The sequence below is a fragment of the Leuresthes tenuis genome, unplaced genomic scaffold (assembly GCF_036924035.1).
Source record: "Leuresthes tenuis unplaced genomic scaffold, fLeuTen1.0.hap1 SCAF_16, whole genome shotgun sequence".
Lineage (NCBI taxonomy): Eukaryota > Metazoa > Chordata > Actinopteri > Atheriniformes > Atherinopsidae > Leuresthes > Leuresthes tenuis.
The window spans coordinates 22465135-22481408 of record NW_027325370.1 but is presented as its reverse complement, the minus strand read 5'-3'; positions in this window follow the sequence as shown (position 1 = coordinate 22481408).

Below are 16274 nucleotides of genomic sequence, written 5' to 3'. Positions count from 1 at the left end.
AAATAAAGCAGAATGAACAGTCAGAGGTGGAGGGGAGGGCTACAATGACAAGTTTGATGTGAGGTTTGTGTCCCAAAGCAGCAATTACTGATGACAACATACTCATCTTTCACAGAGCAGCTGCTGAGATGAAAAAAGGATTGGTGAGTTGATTGTGTTTTGTGGTCTCTGATTCTTACAAACGACACATTACAGATGCGTAAGTTTCAGAGTGAGTAAGACAATAATGTGTTTTAGTAGGTAGTTCAATTCCAGTTGGGCACACACATATTGCACTTATGTGGCTTATTGCTTTGCAAGAAACAGCTCAGCTGGGATTTCCAACGCGTAACATTTAAAGCTGCTGAAAATACTTAAATGATAGCTTTCAGGTAACTTAGCACTGGGAAACATTAATGATAATATGGACTGTGAAACTACTGACAGACTGTAACTTGAGGGTAGAATATCTACTGAGCATTTTGTTATTCTTATTAATTGATTAGCATATTTTGATTTAACTGTACCCTTTCCTGGATACCAGGAAGATCAAATGTTGATGTTGTTAACAAGGCACTAATCCCCTTGTCTGCAGTGTACTTCTTAGGTTACGATACATTACATAATAAAGGTTGTGGTATTTATGGGGTATAAGCGCTTCCTCTCATGTCTTTGATGCACTCGTGACTTTGGAATAGGAACATCAAATGAAGGACAAGGTATTATTGATAAAGGTCAAGCATCAGATAGCTCAATACATTTGTTCACATGAGGAAACAAAGTCTCTATTACTGTGTCTATCTTTAAAATGTGCACAGTGAACCATTTATACTGCATTTGATAATCATCAGTGGCTGACCAGAGCACCATTTTTTTCTGTTTGTTCAGTTGCTTATCTACATTCCTCATGTGACAGGACTATGTTTATTCCATGTTATGCTCTTTCCTTGGAAACTTGAGTGTATTTTGTTTTGTTTTTTTGCAAAATTAGCAACATGGCTCGACAAATGGAAGTACTTCTTGTTGGTAGAATGATTCACTGTGATTCCCCAATTTTGTCCGGAGAAACCTCTACTGAAAAGATTACTGTACACCTCTGTGGTCCAAAAAAAACTGACAGAACTTTGGTACATGATGGAATGTCAACTAAAACAATCACCAAACTTTACTAATGTGAGCATGCCAAAATGTCAAGCATAGGCATTAGAAATGTATGCTGAATGACTGTATTGCACCACGGTAACATGTTATTTAGCTTTGAATGTATTAGTATGATCAGTGCTTGAAAGGAAATGCGAGCACATGGGTTGTATGCACCTTTTTTCTGGTGTAGCCTACAACGCAGGCTTACCTCTGATTGTACCTCAACTCATTCAGAAATTTTGATTTCTGATGCTCAGTAGCAATTGAGCCTTATGCAATACATCTTTGTCTATCAGTGTTCTCCACAGTATCATTCAAACATTACATCTGAAGCCTACTTTGCGGCTTACATGTTCCCAGTCCCCAAAGCATAGTCCAAAAAACACAGGTGACAGTTGCACCAAACGTGCCTCAGTAAAGTGACACATCATGGAAACTGTTTATGGTCTGAATAATAGATGGAAGCAAAAGCTTGCAGCATGCTGGATATCTCTTTGAACAGCCATTGAATCCACTGGCACAAGGTCCAAATGGTGCCAGCATCCTGACATGCTTGTCCTTTCACATGCTGTTCCTCTAATTCAGCTCAATTGGTTCTTGAGTTGGCTTGAGCACACATAAACCACTAAGATTAGGAATTAAAGCCCTTCAGTCTACCCTCCTTATATTGATGAAATGTCATGCTGCATAGCTGTCATTCCAGTCGTGGTAAACCACAGAGAACTGCCGCTTAGGTGCTAACTAGACACCCTGGCCTGTTTCTCTGTTGTGTGTTTGCTCTTGTGAGGGATACCTCAACAGTACACCAGCTGAGTCCTTGTTACTCACCATTCAACAAGGTGTTAGATTATCTTAATTTAGCTTTACTGTGGTGCTTCAAAAAAAAAAAAAGAAATCAGAGCTTATTTATCATTTCTAAACACAATCAGGCTTTTTGTTATTAGCGACTTTACATTTCTCTAGAAATTAAGGGTATAAGAAATCAGCACATCTCTGCAATAACAGCAGTGGCTTGCTGCTTTGACTTTTATGGACATCACATTTAGAGAAAAGCAGTGAAGATGCTGTGATTGTAACACTCATATTTATTGTATTGCCATTTCCCCAAGATAGGAATTGGATGATGTATCGACACATGTTGGCTCTATGCAAGAAAGTTGGTGGATGACATGTGTGCAACATATTCTGTGGTCCTTATTCAAAGGCTTCAGACCGAAGCAGCAAAAGCCTCTTTGCTCAGTAATGAGAAGTTATCTCCGATGAGATTACTCAGCTAAGGGTGATCTAGTATCCAAAGTAGTGACCCTAACCCTAACCCACTGAAATAAATAGCTGACATTATAGAAAGCATAAAGATCTGGTTTTACTTTAAGGACCAATCTACTCAGCAAGCAGCTCCTGTCTGCAGTAAACATGTGTCCATAACTAAAAAAAAAAACCTGGAGGTGAAATTGCAGCCATCATGTAGCAAGACAAGGGAAATGGAACAGGCATGGAGAAACGTGAAAAAAGCTACCAGGCAAGTTATGAAAATGTGTTACTGGATTCCAGCTACTGACTATAAGTTAGCACAGACAATCTTAGCATGTTAGCTGCCTCAGTCAATTTGCTGGCTTATTGGTTTGGTCACAGGTAGTAGGACAAACGTAACCAACTTATATGTGTAGATACTTTGTAAGAATGCTTTACTTTTTTCTTTAATTAAATTAATTTTATAGGAAGGGATCAGCACAAACAGATAATTTACTATTTACATGCAGTTTGCTATGGAAGAAAACATTTATATTTTGTTACCTATCTGCAACATATACCCAAAATGCATCCTCCACTCATGGGAATTGCTGAAGTATGGTGGCACTTTGTGTAATAATTTATTTTTGACTCTTGGTCACCTTGGTCACCATGTCTGGTAAGGCTGTCATCTGTCTCTCTGGTAGAGCCTCTCAAATCAGACAACCATGGAGCAAATTTGCAAGAAGGCTCAATCTCATTAAATCAACTAGATATTTGAAGATGAGAGACCTGTATCCAGTTCAAAAGGCACAAAATGTGAGTAAAAAATATAAAGGAAAAGGTCATCAGAGAATGACAGCACAGATGGCTAGTAGATCGAAATAGTGCAGCAAGCAATGCTGATTAGGGGTTCAGTATTATCACTCACTGAGAAAAAACAGTTTTTTTTTTTTTTTTTACAGTGCATGCAGTGCCAAAAAAAAAGGCATTTAACAAATGGTCAAGTTGTGTTTATTTTTTGGCATCAGATCCAGTGATGCCAGATGTTTAATAGAAGGTTTGCTATTGATGGCACATAAGCTATGTATGTCAAAGGAGAGATAAGGATTCAGAGCATGACCACTTTCCACTTAGTCCAAAAAATGAAAAGGAAATCAGCAAATGTTGTTGTTCTGATCATTTTGTTGTCGTCTCTTTACACACACTCTTCTCTTGAGGTTTTGTTAGGAAAGCATTTCCAACTAACCTCTTATGCTTCGTATGTGCATGATTTGCCTTGATTCTAACAAAAAGTTATGAGTGCATATAAATACAGATGTCTTAGAGCTAGTTCAGGCAGGTAACTTGAGCTGCTCTACTGCATCCCATGTGATCTGTGTCACACTCTACATGCCACTTATGAAGCACACCCCTCCAATCTGGGCACTCTATTTAACCTGCAAAGCTCTCAGCCTCATGCTTGCTGCCACTGCTGCTGCCCTTCAACACCACACACTGCCTGCTTTTCAGCCCCTCCACCACACCTCCATCCACCTATAGGCTCCGGGGCGAAATAAAAGAAAGGGAGTAAAAAGATATTTCCCTCATCACTCCAAAATCAAATTGGAATGATGAGCCTACACCCTAAACTTAAATCCTTTACCTTAATAAAAGCTGACAAACACTCATACGTGAGTTGTCTGACTGAAATACTAAATAACTGAATTTGATTAAAATGTAACAATTATTGCTTGCAGCAGATAAAACACTAACTTTTCCCTTGATTTTAGTTATGTGTCATCTTTTGTATTACGCACATTCAAAATTATGGTCGGGGCACTCATTTAAGTTGCGTAATCATATGTGTGGTATAAAGACAGGAAAGGGATATGACTATAAAGTTTGTCCACTTGAAGGATGTGATGGAGTACTTAATTCTAAATCTTCATCACATCCTCCTGGTGGCCCATCTCTATGCTCATTTACTCACAGCTCCAACGGCTTTAAGCACAATTAATTCTCCTCCCTAACAAATAATCTGTGAGCTTTAAACACTCAGACTCTGGCTCTGTCAGTGCATTGGAATCGATGCACTTAAGATCTGAACAATTACAACAAAGCTTTACATTCTTCAAAGCTTATTTTTGGCCTGACTGGCATTCAGTGCAATTTGTCTCTGCAAAAAAAAAAAAATATTAGGATTCATAAATGTGGTTGTAGCAGGTGGCTTTGCACTTCTTTCAGCTAGGATCAGCATAACGCAACAGAGAGGTCCAAGAGATTGTTAAAATCATGGCACACAGTAAGATATAATGCCAAGCTTATAGTCTCTCCACACAGCCCAACGTGGATTGTCACAATTTCACCTGACCTTTTACTTTTTGCTAATGAATGACTGAAACTGCGTTAATACAAGTTTCATTCTATTAAGAACATGCAGCCAAAATGCATAATTGATGCAATGGTCCCAAATGTGTCATTTTATCCTGGTAGATATTCTTATGTACTAAGTGTATGTAATAAGTGTCTTATTTTGCTGCAAATTCTGAGCTTGATTTGAATGAATGTTTTGCTGTTTTTTTTGGGTATGGCGGTCTGGTATACCCATCCACTCTGGCACTTTGTATGAACTTTATGAATAATGTGATGGGATTTGTCAGTTTAAGACGTGAGGAGGGAACAGCAAGAGGGAAAGTGCTCTGAATTCTGTAAATGGCGTGTCAAAGTAGAACATCGTAATCGTAGCTGCTCTTGTATTCTCGGAAAACATTGAAACCCAGGTTTTTCAAAAGCAAGGAGTTCACAATAAATGGCCATTTCCTAACAAATTAAGTTGATTTGAGATTGTTAGTCAAAATATTTATAAGCTGCAGTTGATTTTGTTAGAACCTGCTTAAAGTGTTTATGCTCTGCTGCATGATTTATGAATTGAGCACAGCACATTGGGAGTGATCCTTTGACATTAAATAACATTTTTGAAAACTACGACTCAGAAGTATTACTTAGACTATTTGAGAGAAACTCGAGAAAGGAAACCACTGGTTTATTGTCAACGCTTGAACTGTTTTGGTTTCCATGGAAGCAGTGGTACATGCAGCAGCGGTAGCATTGTCACAGATGGAGCAATTGTACAGCCCAGATAACGGTTAAACCAAGTCAGCTCAGACCTATTGCCGTTTCTCTGTGCAGCTTGTGCCAAGTCGCAGGAGAAGGAAGTGGATGAAATGGGGAAGTTGGAGACTGCTTGTACACACATCTAAAAGCCTGCCTCTGTGGACCAAGTTCTGCCAAAGCATGTGACTCAGGTGAGACGGTTGGAGGAGGGCTGTGCGTTAGCATCGATAGAGCTCAAACATTGGGTGCAGTTAGTAATGATGGATGGGATGTTGTTGGGATGTTATCCACGGTTTGTCCAGAAAAGTCCTGAGTGTACACGATCGTGTTGGTCACGTTCCTTTAAAAGCAAAATCAGAAAATCCACTACTGCAATTGTATGAGGTTTCCAGTAATCACATGTGAAAATACCAACATTTTTTTTTTACTATAGCTGATGTTTTTAAGAAATATACCCCATAAACATCCCCACAATATAGGAAATACCCTGGTCAATCCTGGCAGCTACAAATTCCTCACACATCCTTATTTTGGTCTATTTATCCTTCTTTAAGGTATGTTACAAAGGAATGTTTTTATTTCTACAATCTTGTGTTGGGCACTCACAGATAATCAGTATCTTTTTTTGTTATGTATATGTCCCTCAGTCTGAACAGCAGGTTCTGTTTGCTTTCTGTAGCTTGTGTACTAATAGTTCATTATGCATGACTGACTAAATGATTAGACTCTCATATGAAATTCAGGTTGCCTGTTTCTGTTGGATTCCACTAGATGGCAGTGAATATCCTTGGTTTGCAGACAGGGTGACATTAATAGCTTGCCCTGATAAGAGTGCAACATGTTAATGAAGCAAGTCTGTTACTGTTTTCAGCAAAACATTTTTAAGGTGCTTCTTTAACATTCATTTATTTAACTTACACAAGACTCATTGATCTGCATTTTGTGGATAAATCAGTGCTTTTTATGACCAGTGTAGAAAAAAAATGAAACACTGTCAGTAATTTAAGTATCACTGACTCATTGTTATGAAACCATTATGCACTCAGCAGTTTTGATCAGGCAGATCAGTTTTCAAATCTCTCTCTGGCCTCTTGATAAGGACACTTTGAATATTTCAAAAATCTCCCAAAGTGTCCACAATTCAAAGAAATCAAGGATTTTTCAGCATAACCTTACAGCTGTCAAAGTTTAAAAACTTGTCATGGTCTAAAAGTTTCAGTGTAACGGTGCCAAACTGATGGTCAAAATGCTAATCGTCATAGTTTGTTTCCATTTTTGTAAAAGAAGAAAAGAAGTGTTTCTTGTTTCTTTAGAACAAGCTATTTATATCCTTTGGATCTTGTCCCTGTAACATGCTGCAGCGCTTATGTTTTCTCAGTAGCCTTGAAAGGACAAACCATACACTGGTTACAGGATTTTTGTGTTTTCCTTGATGTTTACTATATGCTTGGATAGGGAGGGTAAGGAGGAGAGATATTCAGTTGGTTGCAAACTGCAGTTGTTGCCAGATGTCAAGAAATCCTGCACACAGAGCCTTCATGGGGTTAACTTGATTAGAAATAGCTGGGAAATATCAACATTTGACAACATAACATTAAATGATCAGTTACTAATTGCTTTTTTAAAGAAAAAAATATAATTGTGAGTGGATTCTTATGGTTTTGTTGAGAAGTTGAGTTTTTCACAGTTATTTGACAGTTGTATCATATCTTATAATAACTAAGAATTAATTATAGGAATAATACATTTAATAAAATGGGACACCAGACAATGTTTAAGGAATTAAAAATAAACAGTCATTACAGGCTTAAAAGTAGAACTTGGTCTAAATGTGCCTATCTGGGACACATGTGGCCTTATAACGCTTGCAGTAAAAGTTTTGGTCTCATGGGCTTGAACGATTGGGGCTCATCATGTCTGTGGCGATCCAGGTAAAACTCGTTTTTGTAGGCGGTGCAGAGGACCGTGAGTCAACTTAGGGGGGACAGCCTGAGTGTGTAGGAATTTGGTAGTTGCGAATCTCTCTTCTTCAAGCATTCTAGGCCTCCAGTTACACTTACATCTGATCTCTTTCACGATCAAAAGTGTTCTGATGAACAGGCTATCTTTGTCTCAGCACTTGAGTTGAAGGACTGAAAATCCAAGTTAAGTTGAGTTCGATCAATAAACTGACAGACTTCCTGCGAGTGGTGAAGAGAGCAAAATGGAGAAGGTCGCAGGGACTGTTGTTACGTGGTAGTTTTCGTTGTCGTGTTAAGTGAGACGATATTTGGGCATCTCTACCAAAAGGAAAACAAGTGTGTGGCTGTCTTGTGCATAATTCCGGATGTGAAGTAATAGACTTTCTGGGAACTGAGGGGTGATTCCCCATTTCTTCTGTGTTGGGGCATTATGCTCAGACTTTGTGAATCCCATACACACCCCTCTTTGTTTTTACAAGAATCGTGTCCAGAACAGTAAAGACGAGAGGTTTTGACACTTACATGTGAACGTACACAACAGATTCTGTGCTTTCTAGCGCTTACTGATGAGTAAACCAGTTCCCAAGGATGTGATACTAGCCAAAGAAGCTGATAATGACTGATAATTGAGTAAAAGGAACATTTTAAGCTTTTAAATGTTCAATGTGCAAGAGCGATTATTTATTTATTTTTATCTTTTAGTCACATTACTTCAAGGCCACTTGATGGAAACCATTAAGTCACATTACCTATTCATCACAAACGCATCAAGGACAGCAGATATGGCTAATGATGATTGGATCCAGCCATTTAAATACCAAATTGATTACGAGGAGGGAAAAGATTCCCACAGAAAAGTACTTAACATGCAGATAGTCATTACTATAGCTAAAAACTATAGCTAAACAACTGCAGAGTGTAATTTTTATTTGATAACTGCGCAAAGTCTCTTGTGACAGTTTTAGTTGTGATCAAACTGGTGGTGCAGTTGCTGGTATTGCTTGTTGTCTATGGCTCCTTATTTCTCAGCAAATCCTGGTTTATCAACCAACAGAGCATGCTTCAGTGAGACTGTGATACTTAACCATCCACTTAACGAGATGGCGCAGCAGCAGCAATTCAGAAAAAAAAAAGGTTGAGAATGCCTATCAGTCTTTAAGCCACTGCTTAACTGCACTGCAGCAGAGGAGCAACTAAGCACAGAAGATTGGGGATAAGCTGTGTGAATTTCTTAGGACGTAAGTTGATCATCTAAAAGCTTTACTTCGAGAGGAGAATTATTGATTAAGCCATATGCATTGTATTCATTTTCCAATTTGAATTACTTGTAGGCTTTTTTTACTGGCCTGTCAATTACAATCATGTGTAGATGTATAAGATGAAACAAAGCAATCAGCTCTTGATTCATTGTTTCAAAGGTTTTTGTATTGATTATTGGAGAGGAAGTGAAACCATATTTCAGTCAGACCTTCCAGCTTTATGCTATAACACATTTGAAACAACAAACTAATGGTCATAATTTACTAATGACGATGATTGCAAATTGATCTTTCTTTTTTGGTAAATCTGTTTCTTCATATATGATCCAGGCCAACTATGTCCAGCTCCCTTTTTATGGTCCATCTTCTATTATATTCAACACTTCCTTGAGGGCAGTTATCACAAATGTAGGTTAGACTAGAAAATATAAACCTGGCACTGGCACACCTTTCAAGACAACCTGTCATCCACATCCTCTTCACTCATCCTTTACTCAGCTGCCAGAATCCCAAACCAGTGAACCTGTCAAGAAAAAAGCACCTTCACAGGCATCATCACCACCTTTCCTGCACTCATCTGTTCCTGTCATGGGTCACAAGAACTGGACTGATCTAGCACATTCTAATCAAGTGGTCACCCTTTATCATCTCCAACTGACGGCTTTAAGTAGCCATAAATAAGTGCAGGCCAAGCATCTCATTTGTCATGTGAAACCCTGCTTGCTGTATATCTCCCTGTGTAGAGATCATAGCTCTTCTTTACAGCTCTCTCCTTAATGTGCACTGCTGAGGAATGATGGCCACAAATAATCCTCTGATAATAATGGGCCTTACTTTCTCAATGATGATCGAAAAATGTCTCTCCTAAAAGTGCATTTTCAGTCTTGGATTCTACTAAGCAATAGTTTCCAGTACTTCCATCACAGATTTTAATTGATGCTGGACCACTTTGGGATTCTTTTCAGCCTGCATATGTAATTGTGTTATGAGTCACCTTGTTTCCTGGCTTTCATTCTCATTTTTCTAGTTGCAAGATTTCACACTAATCCATATGAGAGGGATAAGTACATAAAAGCTCTATTATTATCACACAAACCACCATCTACATCCTGTTTCAAACACACAGCAGATTTGAATTAGAAAGTGATTTCAGAGCATTTTGTGTCTCGTCAGGTATTAAGAACAGTGTACTTTACTTGTTGCCAAATAAACGATTAAACTTGACCTATGGACTAATGGACAATATACATATTTGTCAATTTGACATATGGACAATTTTAGCTCAATCGGCACTCTATATGTTTCATATATTTCATCATTTGCTGTGTTTGCAAGACAACAATGCTTATTAATGTTGTTACAATACAATACACAATCCATCTCAATAAAAAAGTGACTTGATTTACTTTAAAAAAAAGTTTAAATACAGTCAACATTCCATGGCTGAATTATTCAAAGCACTAGAACAACATAATGGTGAAGCACATCCTTTCTTATCATCTGGAAAATATATCATCATTATGAAGCATCCTTACTGCATGGTAAATAAGAGGGAATAAACCCCATGTGTTATATTTCTTTTTGGAACTGAATTACTCCTGAGTTGCTATTTTAGCTCGCTGATGCTGATTGTTAGCTCAGCCAATGTTGGAGAATGGTGGTACATTTGATAGCTTGTGTATCAGATGTTGTTTACTCTCCTTTATAGTGTTACAAAAAAATTTTATTCTGATGGCAGCAGTTTTTGTGGAACTGCCAGAAAGATCAATTTGTAAAGTTATAGGCAGCCATGATATAAGACAAATTCCTATGCAGCTGTATTGTTTCTAATAATTGCTATGTATTACTAATGTATTGTTAGATTGATTTTTTTGTTTATAAATTAAGGTCAACATCAAATATGACCTTTTTTTGCATGTCATGCAATTGACCTCAGCTTAAAAGTACTGATATCTCTCATTACTGTGTATCATAGAATGTTCTTTGGCAGTCATTTACAAGAATATGATAAAAACAAGTATTTAAACACATTTATATGGGGATTTTAACAACCAAAGTTTGCAGTACTCAATTATGATAATGGAGATACTTATGGAGTAAAGCAGATTTTCAAAGTTATTAGAATGGCTGATAATAAATGCAAAATTATGCATGTATCTAACCTACAAAGCAAACACGAAGGCTTATTAAAGGTTTGACAATGAGAATATTGCAAGGTTAGTTAAACTCCAAGTTTGAAATGCTTAAAAAAATATGTGAAATCTGAGGCATTCATTAGCACTCAAATGCACTTTTGACATGCTTTTTTTTAAGGTAACGAGGCCTGGAGGGATCAGGAGACACTTAGCAGTGGTTTTAGGTTTTCTACTTTATGTTTCTAAATAATCCCACAAACGACATTAGTCAGTCAGCAGCTACCCGGATAATAGAGTTCAGTCACCCTCATCATCATCAGCAGATACAGTCAAAAAAGCAAAGTTAAGACCAGATATTGTTCAGCTGCAGCAAACCCACACAGCCAAATGGACCAGGGTCAAATGTAACATTTAACTACACAAGATGCTATTTAAAGGCATGGTCTCCAAAAGCTGCAAAGATTAAAAGAGTTTTTTTTAAGTCTATGGTTGTCAGGATACCTCTCATTCTAAGTTTAAACTTTGGCTAACAGTTTCGATTTGAACAATTTATTAACAATTACTAGCAAATGGCTCCACTACCTATCTTAACTATCTCAACATCCAGTGGAGTTGGGGGCGATAATCGTTTAGAAAAAACAGCTTGCATTCTAGTTTTCCGTCATTGAACAATGAGTAGGACAGTGGACAGCAGACTGAATTCTGCAGATTCACATTGACACAGTTCCGGCCGTTCACTTCACTATTCCAACCCTTTCATGCCAAGTCAAGCTTACGTTTCAAATCAAGCTTAAGTTTCCAACAAGCCTCCCTTAGTCTTCAGCACATGCTTCAACTCAGCTTGACAAGTCAGTGGTTGACAACGTGCTTTTCTTGTTTTTAGATTGCATTGTGAAGTCCACAGTGCTGGATTAGAACAGGATTGCTTCTTATGGCACAGTGAGGAAATTGCCCAGGATGGGAGCATTTTGATGTTTGATCTCAGTTTCAATCAGCTGCTCTGTTGGAACTGCTGACTTCCAGTACTGCTGACTGACTGGCAGGTCACTGGTACTGTGAACATTTTATATATACTGAAAATAATTGCTTAAGACTATTTTAAAAAATCATGTTTTGGGCAGTTATGCTTTTACGAAATTAATACCGATGTTTGAACATCATAAGTGGGGCTCAGCGATCTATTAAAGCAGCTGATTTATCCGGCCGTAGCCATTTAGCCTCAGCCAGTTGGCATCACAGATACAATGGTTCAGGACTGTTAACTGGAAACATTGTCATTGTCCAGATGAGGAAGCTTCTTCACTGGCCCCAGAACATTTTAGAGACTTGCTTATGTTAACTTTACTCTCCTTTTTAAAAGAAAACTAAAAACTTCACTGGACATGACTTTCAAATGTGTTTTATCACTCGAGTTCAATGACACGTTTGAAAACTTTAATCCTCCTGATTTGAATGAGGCCTGCAGAAGCAGAGGATTTAAATGATTGCACAATGTTTTCTGTCTGCTAATGCTAACAATGAGTTTTTGGACAATTCTACACAGTTGGAAACATTTGAATATGATCTAGATAAATTAACACTTTATTCATAATTCATAATATTCATAATAACAGTACATGTCCAGAATGTATCCACATAATTTCAGTAGCCATGTAGTCATTGTCTAATGCAGGATATCAAAGACATTAACACGGAATGTATTTGTCGTTGTCAAAGACAGTAGTCAAGCTGTTAGATATGAAATAGGAGAGACCTTTTTCACTGTGAATGAATCTGTCAGCGAATCATAAGACAAGACTGTGTAGAATGAGTGACTCACTTGCTGATGGTAAGTTCACAAGTAAATTCTCTCATTGGATTTTTGGAGTGGAGGTTAAATGAGTTCTGACTGCAACTCCAGTGACCAGCAGACAAATGCCCCCATCTGTGTGCCAGGTGAAGACATCCTTCAGAATAAATCGACAGATATGATATGCTGCTGTCTGTCAATAAGAGCACTTCAGAAGCACCGGGGGAATGTTTTGTGGCCTCTCTGTCACTTAGAAAGGATGCTTTTTTTCACAGCCCATTTACCTCTCATCTCGGTGTGATGGGTTTGAGTCTAGGCCGAGTTTCTGCTGCCTAAGTTGTAAAGGTTACTTGTGCTGACACTTGATGCTGACTGCGGCTGTCAAACTTGATTGATACTCGAAGGATTTAAAAATGCACCACTCACATTTTTGAAATTGGACAAATGTTAGTCAATATTTTTTGTCCTAGCACTCTTACTTATTTACTGAGTGGAAAATCTGAGAAGTGCAATTGTTGTTTCTCCTGTTTTACTTTCCCAACTTGCTCAAGAAGTGCGTTGACAAACCATTTTCAGTTTTAAACGTTAAGCAGTCCAAGGCAGCAGAAAGAACAGAAGGTGAAACAGATCACACATGACCGCACAATGCCAGGACTTGATGGTATGAGGACCCTAATGCAGGACACTTGACAGGTAAAATATGGTAGTCGGATAATGACTGTTTACAACCAGGTGTGGGTTACAGGAACACAACTGTGGGGTAATCAACAGAACTCAAACAGGTATGATGTAGAACAGACGACACAGGAAGTAAAACCAACAGAAAAGTTTTAAAATTAGACAGGACGTGAATGTAAAGCTGGCATAAGCAAAGCCATTCAAATTACTCCATGACTCTTCCACGCCTGGTTCCACTTCAACAGTAGTGTAATAGAATTATTTTAATTAAATGATAATTAGCTGATTCAGCTCACCAGCCAAGCATTAAGTGCACCCCTTGGTTCCATCATGACTGATAGAAACCATCTTATTTAAACCTCTGACATCTACAGTCAGGAGTTATCTTTGCTATCAAAGCTAGTCAAAAAAAAAAAAGGTTTTAGAAATCTGTGAGTCTGTAAAAGGATTTTTTTTTTTAAATCTGTCCACTGTACAGAAAATTGTAAATTGTCTGACCAGGAGTTGTCATCTGAGTTAATTTAGCCAAACAAGATTGTTTGATTGGAGGTAGGGTTGTCAGGGAGTCTTGTGGTGGTATTGTGCATCATTTACTGACAGTGAAGAGGAAACATGCCGGACTTTACTCCAGACAGCTGCAGCCTGATTCAACCTAACGTTAACATGTGCCGGAGATTCTTGTACGCCTTAATTATATTTACTTAATTTTGTATAATGCCAAAAAACATCCGTGCACTGTTCCAAAAATCTTTCTCATCAGAACATAAAATTAATTGACTTTAAAGTGACTGAACGAGGATGAGCTATTGCGTTCTCAAATTACTCATCAGTGAGCTGAGAATAGCTTCTGTCCACCAATTTACTGTGCATCTCCTTATTGTTGTTTTAGGACCTGGCTTTAATTTACTTTAACTACCAGATGGATCCCTTGTGGTCTTCCCACCAATCAGTGAAACCCCTTTGGCTCAGTCTCCCAGTAAACTAGTATCGACAAATATTGAGTGAGAGCTCAATACAGATGATGGTTTCTGCTTCTCTCTGACCTATTTTTTTGTGTTTATTTATTTTTTTGCTCCATAAAGAGGAGCTTTATTCATTTGTGGTAAAATACTTAACTAAGGAAAATGTAACAAGCCCTATTTTCATTGGCTTGACTAGGTAAACATTTTTCCTTTGTTTCCCCCCTAAAAAAATAAATCACACCCACATGGTGTCTTTTACAAAAATACCTCCATCCATCGAGAAACGTTAAACACAACCAGAACAACACAGGTTCTGCAATGTTGGCGAACTATACACAATGTATAAAGTACATACTTTTGTCTACATCATCTTTACAATCCAAAGGTTCTTGCTGTCATTTGACACTCAACTCAACTGCTGAAGAGGTTTGTATGCAGCAGTTTTTCTTACTGCTCTGAGAGTGAGAGTGATCCCGCACAGTAGTCTTCCTCCCAGTGGTGAACAGCTTACTCATTATCCTGCAGCAACAACCAATCCTCAAAGTTACAACTAAAGGTGTAATCAGGGCTCATGCAAAATTGCAATGGTGGCGACTGTTTTCAAGAATATTTGTTTTCAGGGGCTGAGAACTGTGGATAATAGGATACTTATGGAAAAATCTGTGGTTTCCGTTAATAGTTTTTTTTAAAAGATTAGCTAAATTAGGAATGTAACTTGAGCTGTTGGCATGAATGGTGATTATAATCGCATTTTAAAAAATCTGTCTCAGTAATTGGTGAAATCTTCAGTTTGATATTAGATGGCACAGAAGGGTAAAAAAAAACAAACAAAATAATTAAAAGATGTGTAAAGTGAACAAAAAAGTTGCTTGGAATGCAGCCTTCATGCGCTGGCTGCACTTTATTGCTGCATAAAAATGTTCTTGTTAGCTGCTGCTTTTCTTACTCATAATTCACACAGAAACAGAAGAAGATCAGCCCTGCATCCCTGTGTTCTGTGATCTGTCGTGCCATCGGACGGTGAACTTTGACCCCCCCCCCTGTTCCACCTCTACTTTCATACCTGAACTGATGTGCAACAAAGGCACATTAGTACCGGCTTGAGAAGGTTTTTGTGAAAGAAGTTTTGGTTTAACCAAGCGACCAGCATCATAAAAGCATGTCAGGGATTCGCAACAAACCAAACCGCTGTATCACTTTTCTGTACCTTTACGAAGATGACTAATTTAATGGTACTGAAAGAATCACTGCCATGTGCTCTTAAATTATACATCAAATCAATCATTTGTTAAAATCCTAATTGGAAAACATGTCAGAATTATAAAACTCCAGTCTGATACTTTCTAACACCTTATGTAACTATGGGTTGATTGGTCACACATTTAGAATAACTACTGACCAATTAGATTTGGCTACAGAAACCATTTTGTTTGGAAAGCTGTCAAATCTATGCAACTATTAAAGTTTGTATGTCCCATTGGTGCAGTAAAGAATAAAGGAGCCGATGAACTTATTTTCAGGGAGAGTTACTTATAACTACCAACCACACTGACTTTCTTTTTTACAGCGGAGTTAACCACAAGGGTAAGCAGTGGAGAAGCCATCACAAAGTATCATTAATCTCTGAGCAGCTACCTGTATACACACCGATTCAACTCTGCGTTTTCAGAGGAGTTTGTTCGTCTGCCGCAATCTTACACACACTATTTACACACTTGGACAAAGTTATTTTAAAACTTAGACGTCAACATTCACTTTGCTGATCCTATTGTTCTGGAAAAATGAATGAATGTCTTCAATAAGCTCTTTTGATGTCACCGAGTGTGTTCGAGGAATAACATACAGTAGACTTGTGCATCACCAGTTCCCAGTCTGTGTTTGCTGTAAAAAAAACAACAAAAAAACCAACCCATCAACCCTGGTATTAAAAAAAAAAAAAGTACTCCCTCACTCTGTGTGTGTAATTTATGATGACTCGTGTATTTCTGTTTGATTAAAAGAACTTGGTTTATTTAATAGGGATAGTGAATGCATCGTAATAT